The following is an 11,391-nucleotide window of genomic DNA, read 5'->3' as shown; positions in this document are numbered from 1 at the left end:
ATGTTTTGTTTTGATTTCAAGCATTTTTGTACATTTCTGATTTTTTTCTTAATTGAAGGAATTTCCAAAACAAAAATTCATGTTGACCCAATGGATATGTCAAAATGAAAGATTTTGATTTTTTCCAAGTTTTTATTTTCTCTTTTCTTTTCTTTTCAAGATGAACAGTTCAGTGAAACTGACATGAATTTGCTAAATGTTTCTGTGTTACTGTGTCTCATCTGCATTTTTAAACCTCTCCCCTCCACCAAAGAAAAAAAGTTTTGGCTGAAAAATGTCACCCATCTCTGTCAGGAATGAGCAAAGTGAGAAGGAAACATAGAAAATGTTACAATCCCTTTGCCCCATTCAAACCCAAATACGGGACTTCAGCCTCTCATGAACCTGTCTTTAAAAGATGTATTTCTATACTTTAGTTTAAATCTGGCTACCCTCTGAGACAAGTTGTACCCTCAGCTACACAGGTTATGATATGATCCCATGAGAGAGCAAGGTCTGATTTTAAGAACATAAGAGGCCATTACTGCCTGTGTTATGCAGGTCAGACAAGATGATCCCATCTAGCCTTCTGGCCTTTGAAGCTAGGAATAAAATCTATGAATTAAAATCGCTGAGTCTAGGTACCTGCATAAGTCAAGGCAGAGAATTTTTCCCAGTGATTCTTGAATTGATTCCAGTAACTAGTGCTAGTAAGAACATTTTCCATCAAAAAAAAATTTATAAAATGGCTTTATTGTAGTTTATGAATTTTGCCAGTAGAATTCCTGTTTTTATAGAAAATATGAAAAAAAAACAAAAATCATTTTTCTCTTTTTGGCAACTGAAAAGTGAAAAATATCTGGATTTTGGACTTCCAACTTTTATTTTTTTCTGGAAAAAATATATTTTCCCAGCCAGCTCTACTAAGAAGTTGTGATTGAATTAGGTCATGATGTTGGAGGCCTAGAAGATGAACCCATGGTCTGGCTTCCATTTTCTGGATATCCAAATCCTATTAATTTTAATGAGAATTGAGCATCCACCCTCCTTAACTGGTTTGCAAGCACTTTGCCAAAATTTTGGATGTATTTTTGCATTTAAGAGGAAGGTAAATAAATGACTTTCATGCTTTGTTTCCCTGATGCTGGTGCCTTCGTTCATTCCCTCTGCTGTCGAAAGATGCCAAGCCATTGGACAAGGGAAATCAGACCGCAGTGACCGGATTCATATTCGAGGGATTCTCTAGCTGGTGGAGCTATGAGCACTGCTTTTTGCAATGGTTCTGTCCATGTACGCAGTGTCTCTGATGAGAGAAACACTTCTCATCACGGCCATCATAAAAGCCAACCTGTCCCTCCACACGCTGATGTATTTTTTCCTCACAGCCTGTCCCTGCTTGAGATCTGCACACAACGTCCATTGTGCTCAAGATGCCGGTGAGCCTGGTGTTGGAGAACAAAGGATCTCACTATGGGTTGTGACATGCAGATGTATTTTTCACCCTCTTTGACATCACTGAGGTGCTGCCTCCTGGCTGCCATGGCCTACGACCACTACGTGGCCATCTGCAACCCGCTGCACTACACCCTCATCATGAGAAAAGGGGACCTGCACCCAGCTGGCCCTAGCCTCCTGGATGGTGGGGGCTGGTGGGCTTGAACCAGACCAGCTATGTCTTCAGTCTGACGTGACTGTGGGCACAACAGGATCAACTGCTTCTTCTGCGACATCCCGCCCCTCCTGAACACTGGCCTGCGGGGACACTTCCATGAATGTGTTGGCCGTGTACCTGGTGGCTCTTCTTTTCATAACCTCTCACTTCATGCTCATCATGGCCTCCTACCTCTTCATCATTGCCTCCGCCTGAGGATGCCATCAGCTGGGGGAAAGCACAAGGCCTTCTCCACCTGCTTCTCCCACTCATTGTTGTCTTGCCTCTTATGGCTCCAGCATCATCACCTACCTCAGGCCAAGTCCAGCTACTCGATGGAGACAACAAGCTCCTGGCCCTTCTTCAACATGGTGATATGTCCATGAATGAACTCCATTGTCTACAGCCTGAGGAACAGGATGTCAATGAGGCCTTTAGGAGGCGCACTGGGCCGGATGACGTGCCCTCGGTAATGTAGGGGAGTTTCCCAAGGCACAATGACTTCCAGTGGGGCCTGGGGGGCATGAGGGGTGTAAGTGTGTCCAGGGAGATTATTTCTCCAAAACCATTGAAACCCATGTTGCCATCAGAACAGACTGGTCCTGCCTGACCCATCATGCAGCCCCTACAAACCCAGCAGGTCTCTTCCAGCCTGGTTTCCCCAGCTGGTGAGTGTGGAGAGTCTCTGCTTCGAGGTCCTTTCTCCTGGCTTTCTCTCCCTAACTGAGCTGGCCCCTTGCCTATGGACGCAAGCAACCTGTAGGCTGTCGCCTGATCCCTGGCCCGACATCCATCCTCGTGGAGGCTGATCATTAGTCACACTAGAGCTAACCCCATCTTCCTTCAACAGCCAGGCCCCCTTGTGACAGGCACCGCGACTCTCTCTGTACTTTTGGAAATCTGCCACCATAAATGTTTTAATGTCAACAAAAGACCAAACATCCTGCACGTATCTCTTCCATCAGGCAGGAAATCAGAGTCATGGGCAACCATGAGATGTCATCCTCTCTTGATTTAAATTGTCGGTGATGGAGAATCCACCACAACCCTGGGTAAATTGTTCTCTTCAATGATGAATTACTCTCACTGTTAAAAAATTGTGCCATATTTCCTGTCTGAATTTGTTTAGCTGCAACTTTTAGCCTTTGGATCATGTTAGACCTTTCTCTGCGTAGACTAAAAAGCTCAATATTAGTTTTAGTCCCCCATGTAGGTTCTTATAGATGGTGATCTAGTCATACCTTAACACTCTGTTTGTCAGCTAACCAGATTGTGCTTCTGGAGTATCTTCACTAGAAGCCATGTTTCCAATCTCTAAATCATGGGCGGGCTCTTCTCTGAGCCCTCTCCAACTGCTACAACCTTAGAAACCTGGACAGCCAATTCCTGCAGTGGTCGCACCAGTGCCTAATACAGACATAAACTAACTTCTCTGCTCCTATTCAAGATTCCCCTATTTATGTATCCCAGGATCACATTAGCCTTTTTGGCCACAGCATCACACTGGGAGCACATGTTCTGCTGACCTGAATTATATGTTATCATAGAGAAGTAGAAAAGGTAATAAATTAATTAATTAAATAAAAAATCCCAAATCCCACCATCCTTCTCACCGGTTCAGGCTATAATTCTCCTGCCTTGAGTTGTGATCTTGAACTCTGTTATGACTACCTTGAAATCTACTATCTTTTCCATAGACAAATAGCAAGCAATATTCTCTAAGTGAGCATTTCCAAGCTGTCTAGGAGATTTAGACACACAGTTCCCATTGATTTTAACGGGAACAAGGTGATCAAATCCCTTAAGCAGCTTTGAAAAGCTCAGCTTCTGTCTAAACGAGATTGCATTTTATATTAAAGGTTAACCATGAGAGAAGAACAAACAAAAGCAAGAGCACAGTATGTGTGTCTCCTCATTAACTGTTTGCATCGGAAGAGAGTGCAACATGGTAGCTGTGCCAAGTAGACTCTAAGCACTTTAGACCACAATTCAGCATGATGCTTGAACATGTGTTTCATTTTAAGCATGTGACTGTTCCCACTGAACTCCATGGCACTAAGATTATGCTTAAAAACTAGACATGTACTAAAGGTACCTTGCTGAATTGGGGCCTTAAAGAACAATACACAGACAAAGTGGTTAGGATTAGGGCCTGGATTCCACTCAGCCATAGGACCATTAACAAAGCAAAGAGCTTATGACATTTCTGGCTCAACAGTCTGTCAGTGCTGTCCTCTTAGCAGATTCCAATACTCTCTGGCAGTAGGTAACCTCTGTATGTTCTTGGGCATTCACTCAGTTTAGGCACTGGATATGTATCCTGTCTTAATCTAGTCCTGGTCACAGACCCATATACACCAGAACTACTATGGGACTTTTTCCAGTCAAGGAGCAAGGACCTTATCCTCAGCATGACAAGTGATGTGCCACATTCTCCATCTCTTGGAATCTTAGAATCCACGTTAGTGAGGTGATCAAATCCCATTGGAATTCAGTCAGAATCAGGCACTAATTCCCTCCAGGTCTCTTGAAAATACCAGCCTAGACCAAGATCAGATGCCTTTCTGAACAATGCATTCAAGTTCAATCATAATTTGCTGGGCTGGAGGCAGGAATCACTGGGCGAAGTTCGCTGTCCTGTGTTCTGCCGAAAGTCAGATGAAATGGGCCCTTAAAATATATTAAGGATTTTGCAGACTTTTATTCATTGTCTTCGATGGGTCCTGCTCACCTGGGAAAGCACTACTCGGGAAAGGATGGAAGGGCTTGCAGAAAAGGGGTCCTAAGTAACGGCATCAGAACTGGATGCTAACGGTGTGATTCAATGAAGCATCAGAGTCTTACAGGCCATTGTTGCTCAGCTCCTTGCCTCAAAAACAAGCATTACATGGTAGCTGCTCCAGGCAGATTCTGAGGCCAAATTTTCAATGAGACCACTAATTTGAGGTGCCTCCATTTAATTCAGCCAGTCTGGACCTTTTCCTCCAAAAGTGCTGAGAACCGACAATTCCAGCTACGCCTACTGAGGGTATTCAGCAAAAACAAAGCAAACCAGTCAAAAGCTCACAAACGGGGCATAAAAAAGAAGAGGCACTCATATTTAGTGGACACTTTGGTAAAAAATGGCTTTGGGGCTTGATTTGTTTCTCAGATGTTCTGAGCACCTGCCGGTCCCAATGGTTTCTTGTGGAGCTGGGTGTGATCAGCAATCTGGAAATCAGGTCCGAGGTATTTCAAAGCCAGAGGACACTTTTGAAGATGATGGCCTAAGATATTCATTGTTCTTGCTTCTCACAGATTCATAGGGGTTATGGCCAGAAGGTATCATTAGATCATCTAATCTAACTTCCTATATAGCCCAGGACAGAGAACATTCTGTTCACCACTGGTCACAGTGGCTAATTGACATACAGTAAAGATTCACATAACACGAATCTCCAGGGCAGTTTGTGTTTAGAATCCACCCTCATTTCCTGCTGACTTCACAAGCAGCACTGAGCTCTGAGTTAATTCAATTTCATTAATGTGGATCTGATCCTGAATTCGGTGGGTTTGATTCTGCCATCCTTACTCACCAAAATAACCAGCACTCACTCAAGTGACCACGTTGGCTTTGAGATGGCAACTTGCATGAGTAATTGATACTGATATGAGCGAGAGCTTCAGGAAGAGGCCACATTTGCAACAAAACTCTGTGGAAGATTTGATGGACTTAAGAAAACCCTTCAGAGTTAATCATCAATCTTTATTCACTCAAGCAATGACTAATCTTGGTGAATGCAGGAAGGAGAATTCTGGGACTAAAAACTTAGATTGACCTAGTTACGTTACTCAGGTGTGTAAAAAATTCACATCGCTGAGAGATATACTTAAGCTGACCTAAATCCCAGTATAGACACTGCTGGTTCAATGGAGGAATTCTTCCATCAACTTAGTTACTGCCTTTCACGGGGTAGAATTAATGACAGTGATGGAAATGCCCCTTCCATGACTGCAGCAAATATCCATATTGCAGTGCTACAGTGGCACAGCTGCGGTGCTGTAACATCTGTAGAGTAGATAAGCCCTCGCACATCATGATATTGTTCCGTGTTACAAAGATCTTATTGACTCAGCTAATCATGACAAGGCAGCATGCTAGGGGAGAGAATAACAGCCAATGGGTGTAGATGGATTGGGAACAGAATGCACAGAATTAGGCTATCATGGTTGCTTGTTCATTAAACATCTAGTTCTTTCTTTCTTTCTTTCTTTCAGATTAATTAGCAAATTGTTGTTGAGATGGGGTACAGAGACAAGACGCATGTTCCAGCCATTGGGGTGTGGAGAAGCATGGGAGAAAGAGTAAAGGGCGTAGTGGGTGAAGGGAACAAAGGAGATACAGAGTTGGGTGGGACTGGCACACCCTGGAGAGTAGAGCAATAGGTGACCATGTAGCGTGGGTCTCTGGAGTGGTTGGAGACGGATGTGGGATATGACCATGTGCTGCTGATATTAAAGAAGCAGCTGCCAGAAGAACTTTCACTAGCCCCAGTGAGACTGGGGTGGCAGTAAGGAGGGACTGGGGATTCAGATCCTTTGTCTCACCAATCAGAGGGATGTTTCCCCACAGTCACAGAATCATAGAAAAGTAGGATTGGTAGGGACATTGACAGATCTTCTAGTCCTGCGCCCTCCACAGAGGCAGGGCTAAGTATTATCTACACAATCCCTGAAATGTGTTTGTCTAACCTGCTCTTAAAAATCTCCAGTGATGGAGATTCCACAACCTCCCTAGGGAATATGTTCCAGTGCTGAACCACCCTGACAGTTAGGATTTTTTTCCTAATTTCTAACCTAAAGTTCCCGCTCTTGAAACAATTTAAGCCAACTGCTTCTTGTGCTGTCCTTAAGATAATTAACAAGAACTAGTTTATCACACCCTCTTCTCTGTATAACAGATTGTACATACCGTGGAAGAGACGAACGGTTACACGCGCCCTTCAGTCTCCGGGTCATGCAAGACGAAAAAACTGATTTTTGTCAGAGTCTTGTCCTTGCGTGGACGATGCGTTTCTAGACCGTTAATCTTTTTGTTACTCTATTGGATTTCTTCCAGTGGTTGCCGCAATGCGCATCATTGCTCTGAAGTGTGTAACCAGAAAGTGAACATACTCATCTGAGGCCATATCGTGCGCTGAGTAGAGTGGAAAGAATATACGTCTCTGTCTGCTTACAAAACTCGGTCTACTAATACATCAAAAATGATGTTTGCTTTTTTGCAGCAGTATAACATTGTTGATTTATTTTAGTTTTGGTGGCACGGCTTATAGACTAACAGATGTCATTGCGAGAGGAGAACTGAGATGGGACTGCAGTTCGTCAAGGGATGCATTGTAGTGAAGAGAATTTCCAGGGGAGGTGATTAGATGCGAAGCAACGAGGCAAGCTAAGATAGACGAGTGTTAGTTGCTATGTAAGGAGGATGAGCGCTACGCTAGAGGGACCGCACCGTGGCAAAAACCGAAGGGTGGAGAATATACCGTAGCTTGTAACTAGTGGTTAGTGTGTATGACGATAACTGAGTGTTAGAGTCGCACGATACTGGGAAAGGAGAGAGGTCCTTATGAAGTGGGGTTCCTGAGAGAGGTTTTTTGCCTGCAGGATGGCCTCAGTTATAAGCTGCCGTATTGCGTGGGTGTCCACGTAGAGAATAATGTTCTCTACCGGTTTTTTGTATTTTTTATTGCGCTGTCCTAATATTCTGAGTTTGTGTTCATTTATCCATTTGTTTCCAAGTAGGACTGTCAGTTCTGGCCAGATGTACAGCGCGGAGAGTGGGCAGTGTTATCCTCGGTATAGTGTCCGTGCATGGTGGGCGGTTATATTACCAGATCGCGTGGGGAAGCGTCGCAGGGAACTGGATCCGGTGAGTTGGTAGGAGCTGATCTCGCGTTATGGTGGCCTGTACTGGTCCGTGCTATCATGGGTAGGAAGTATTGGTTGCAGATGTTGGGCACATCGGGAGGATTTTTGGCTCTCTCGCTATGGATAGGTTGCTGAGCGGGTAGGAGGTTAGCTTGTAGTGGGTGCATGTGTGCAGTTTTTGATTCGGCTGGGGAGAATCAGCTGATCGACATGGTGATGGAGGCGTGTCTGTGTGGCGGGAGCTGTTATTCTGGCCTGTTATATCTAGGCGAACGCAATGGCGGCGTTGTGTGTGAAAGTGGAAGTCCACTCTGGGTTCGAGCAATGGCGTTGTGTACGGATCCCTGGAGTGATTAGCGTGGTTGAGGGGTTGTCTGGGGCGGCCGGTGGTCAGGCCGGGAAGACTGTATGCTGGATGGTCGGTGGAGCCGCTCATGTTGCTTTGGGCTTTCGCAGGTTTCTATGGCGGCAGGGTAGGATGCGACTTCTGGGTCACCATCATCTTGCGACTATGTTCTGAGATTCGATTCGTTTCCGTGTGCTAGATTACATCATAGACGAGAGATTAGAAGAGGGTTCTTATTGAGAACGTGACTTGGTGAAGATTTTGTAGGTGGTGGTCTCTGTCTGAGGGGTTGGAGCAGATGCGTGTTGTACCTAGTGCTGCTACAGACAATGGGATCATGTGATGTGCCTGGGAGCTGGAGGCAGATGTAGAGGTAAGGCATAGCAGTTGGTAGATTTTCAGTATAGGGTGGTGGTTTAATGTGACATCACTTGTTGTCACAATGGTGTCTAGGAAGTGGACCTCCGTGTAGATCGGTCCAGGCTGAGGTTGGATGGTTTGGTGGAAGCTGTGAATCATGGTGGAATTTTTCCAGAGTCTCTTCTGGACTTCCGGCTTCCACCCTGTCCTTTATATTCACCTTGACCCCATTTCTACAGACGCTCACATCCTAGAGTTGTATCAAGTTTGCCATCTTGTGAAATCCCTTCCATCACTGGGAGGCAAAAGGCCTTCTCCCACCTGCTCTCTCACCTCATCGTGGTGACAATTTTCTATTGGACCATCACTATTGTGTACATGTTACCCAACACCAATACGCTGAGAGACTGAACAAAATGTTCTTCTCCTGTTACATGGTCATGACTGCCCTGGTGATACTCTCATCTACAATCCGAGAAACAAAGAGATCCAGGAGGCCCTGAAGAAAGCTCCCTGTATATTTATGGCTTTCAGAGAAGTTCAGGCCATTCAAGCTAATTTTGTGTAAGATAAATCAAAATAGAAGAATCTGGATCCAAGCGTAGCAGTCTGGGTTGCCCATCTCAATGGGCTATTAACTCATGCCAGGGAGAAGGGAAGAGGTTCACAGAAAGATGTAATCTATAAACATAATGTCTTTGTTTGTGAATTCCCATGGAAATATAGGTCAGAAAGGAAAAACAAACAAACAAAAAACAACCAGTTAACGAAAGTTTCCTTATTTGAGGTTGGTGCCATTTAGAGGTTTGAAAACAGGGTGACTTTTTAAAATTTTTTTAAATTCCAGAGACTGCTCCAACACAGAATGTACCTGGGCAGAATCACAGTATTACAGGTGCCCGACAGACATGTGTCTGCAAGATTAATCTGTGTGGTTTTTTTTTTCTAGTGGCAAAGAAAGGAAATAAGGAAAGACTTCAGGGTTGAGAAGGTCAACCTTCTCAAAGCAGAAGCAATTCCCCAAATCCTTCTTTCTTTTTTTTGCCCCAGATCTCAAATGCTCAAACCACTAGCTACCCTTCCCTCACTTGAGAGATCCACCTGGGCTACCCTCCTGAGCTTGCAGCAGATCTCAAAGGAGGACAAATTCCCCAGGAAGAAGTACATGGGGGTGTGAAGGTGCTGATCAGCCACAACGACCACAACAATGAGGATGTTCCTGGCCATGATCACAATGTAGATCACTAGAAAGAGCAGAAAGAGATGAGTTTGTAATTCAGAGATATTTTTGAATCCCAGAAGGATAAATTCTGTGACGGATGTTTGATTTCTGTTCTCTATTCACCATGGCTTTATCTAAGGAAAAGGAAATGTATGACCAAAAAATAAACATTATAATTTACTTTCCATTTTTTTTCTGCTAGCTTTCCCTCCCATTTTTAACCTTTCTTGTCTATTTAGATTTGAACCTGATCAGGTTACTTACTATGTGTTTGTGCAGTGTAGAACACAAAATGTAGCTTAAACCACAACAAAAGCAACAACATCGGCAAAATAATCATAACAAAAACATCAAATTAAAGATTAATTTACGATGCTGGATTTTCCCAGGCTTCTTTCAATTCTCATGACTTTTGGAAATCTCAGTCTTATTTTTCCCAATTTAATTCATATCACATAGGTGATTCTTTGCATCTATTTAAATGTGATACTGTTTATCTGTGAAATTCATTGGTGTGGACAGGAATTTAGGTGGATTGAAAAAAAGTGTTAGAGAATTATTGTGACTAATAAGGATATAGCCCATTATTCTGGTAGATAGAACAGAAATTGATAAAGGAATTACATCCGTATTGTTCAGGTCTCAGGCAAACATTAGCAAATGGCGATTATGTAGAAACGTCCATCGCTGGTTAATTAATCCATAATTGTCCATTACAGAGATTCTATACTTTCTCATGGCCACCATACCACCCAGAACAATATAAATCATAGACTGAGGATGTGAAGGTATTACCAGTGAAGTGGCAACATTTTATAATTAGTCTGAGAGTTGTTCCAAGCTCAGGTTAGCTAAAACCTTTTTACCATTAAGGGTTGTCTAGCATGAGAAGAGAGGGGGAAGTTAACATTGCATTTGCTAACACACAAAGGCCAACATTGTCGTTCACATTCCACCTAGACCCTAGTTAGATGTCAAAAAAAATAATTATTTGGATTTTTTCAGAGAACTATCCATAAGGACACCAAGATCACTTTCTTGAGTGGTAACAGCTAATTTAGACCCCATCATTTTATATATAGTTCGGATTATTTCCAATGCGATACTCTGCATTTATAACATTGAAATTTCACATGCAATTTTGTTGCCAGTCACCCAGTTTGAAGCACTTTGTCAGCTCTTCGTAGTCGTGCTCGGAAAAGTAACTATCTTTGAGTAATTTTGTATATAATATGCAAATTTTGCAAACCTCACGTTTAACCCCTTTTTCAGATCATTTATGAATATGTGAGTAGGACAGTCCACTACAGACTCTGGGGGACACCCACTATTTACTTCTCTCCATTCTGAAAACTGACGCATTACCTTTCCTACCTTTTGTTTTCTGTCTTTACCCTTCCCTCTTGTCCATGACTGTGTTACTTTGCTTAAGAGCCTTTGCTGGGGACCTTGTCAAAGGCTTTCTAAAAATCTAAGTACAACTATCTCCACTGATCCCCTTGTCAACATGCTTTTGACCCTCAAAGAATTCTAGTAGATTGGTGAGGCATGATTTCCCTTATCATAAAACCATGAATGGTCTCCCCGGAAATGGTTCACTAGTGTCGACAATTTTGTATCTTTAACTATAGTTCAACCAGTTTTCCTGTACTGAAGTCCACTAAAAGCCTTGTAATTACCGATTCTCTGGCCTTTTAAAATGTGTCACATTAGTATTCTCATCACTTGTACAGAAGCTGAAGGTTTTTTTTTTTTTGTTTTTTTATTTTTAGTTGTTTTTCTTTCTTTTTTAAATATAGATCAATAAACTACAGCTAGATTCTGCAATTTCACTTGAGTCCCCAGAACTCATTTTGGTGAATACCGATCTGCCCGTGACTTATTACTTTGTAAAAAGCGACAAAGATTCCTGTGCACTCTAGACAA

The sequence above is a fragment of the Chelonoidis abingdonii genome, chromosome 14 (assembly GCF_003597395.2).
Source record: "Chelonoidis abingdonii isolate Lonesome George chromosome 14, CheloAbing_2.0, whole genome shotgun sequence".
Taxonomy (NCBI): domain Eukaryota; kingdom Metazoa; phylum Chordata; order Testudines; family Testudinidae; genus Chelonoidis; species Chelonoidis abingdonii.
Note: the sequence above shows the minus strand (reverse complement) of the source record.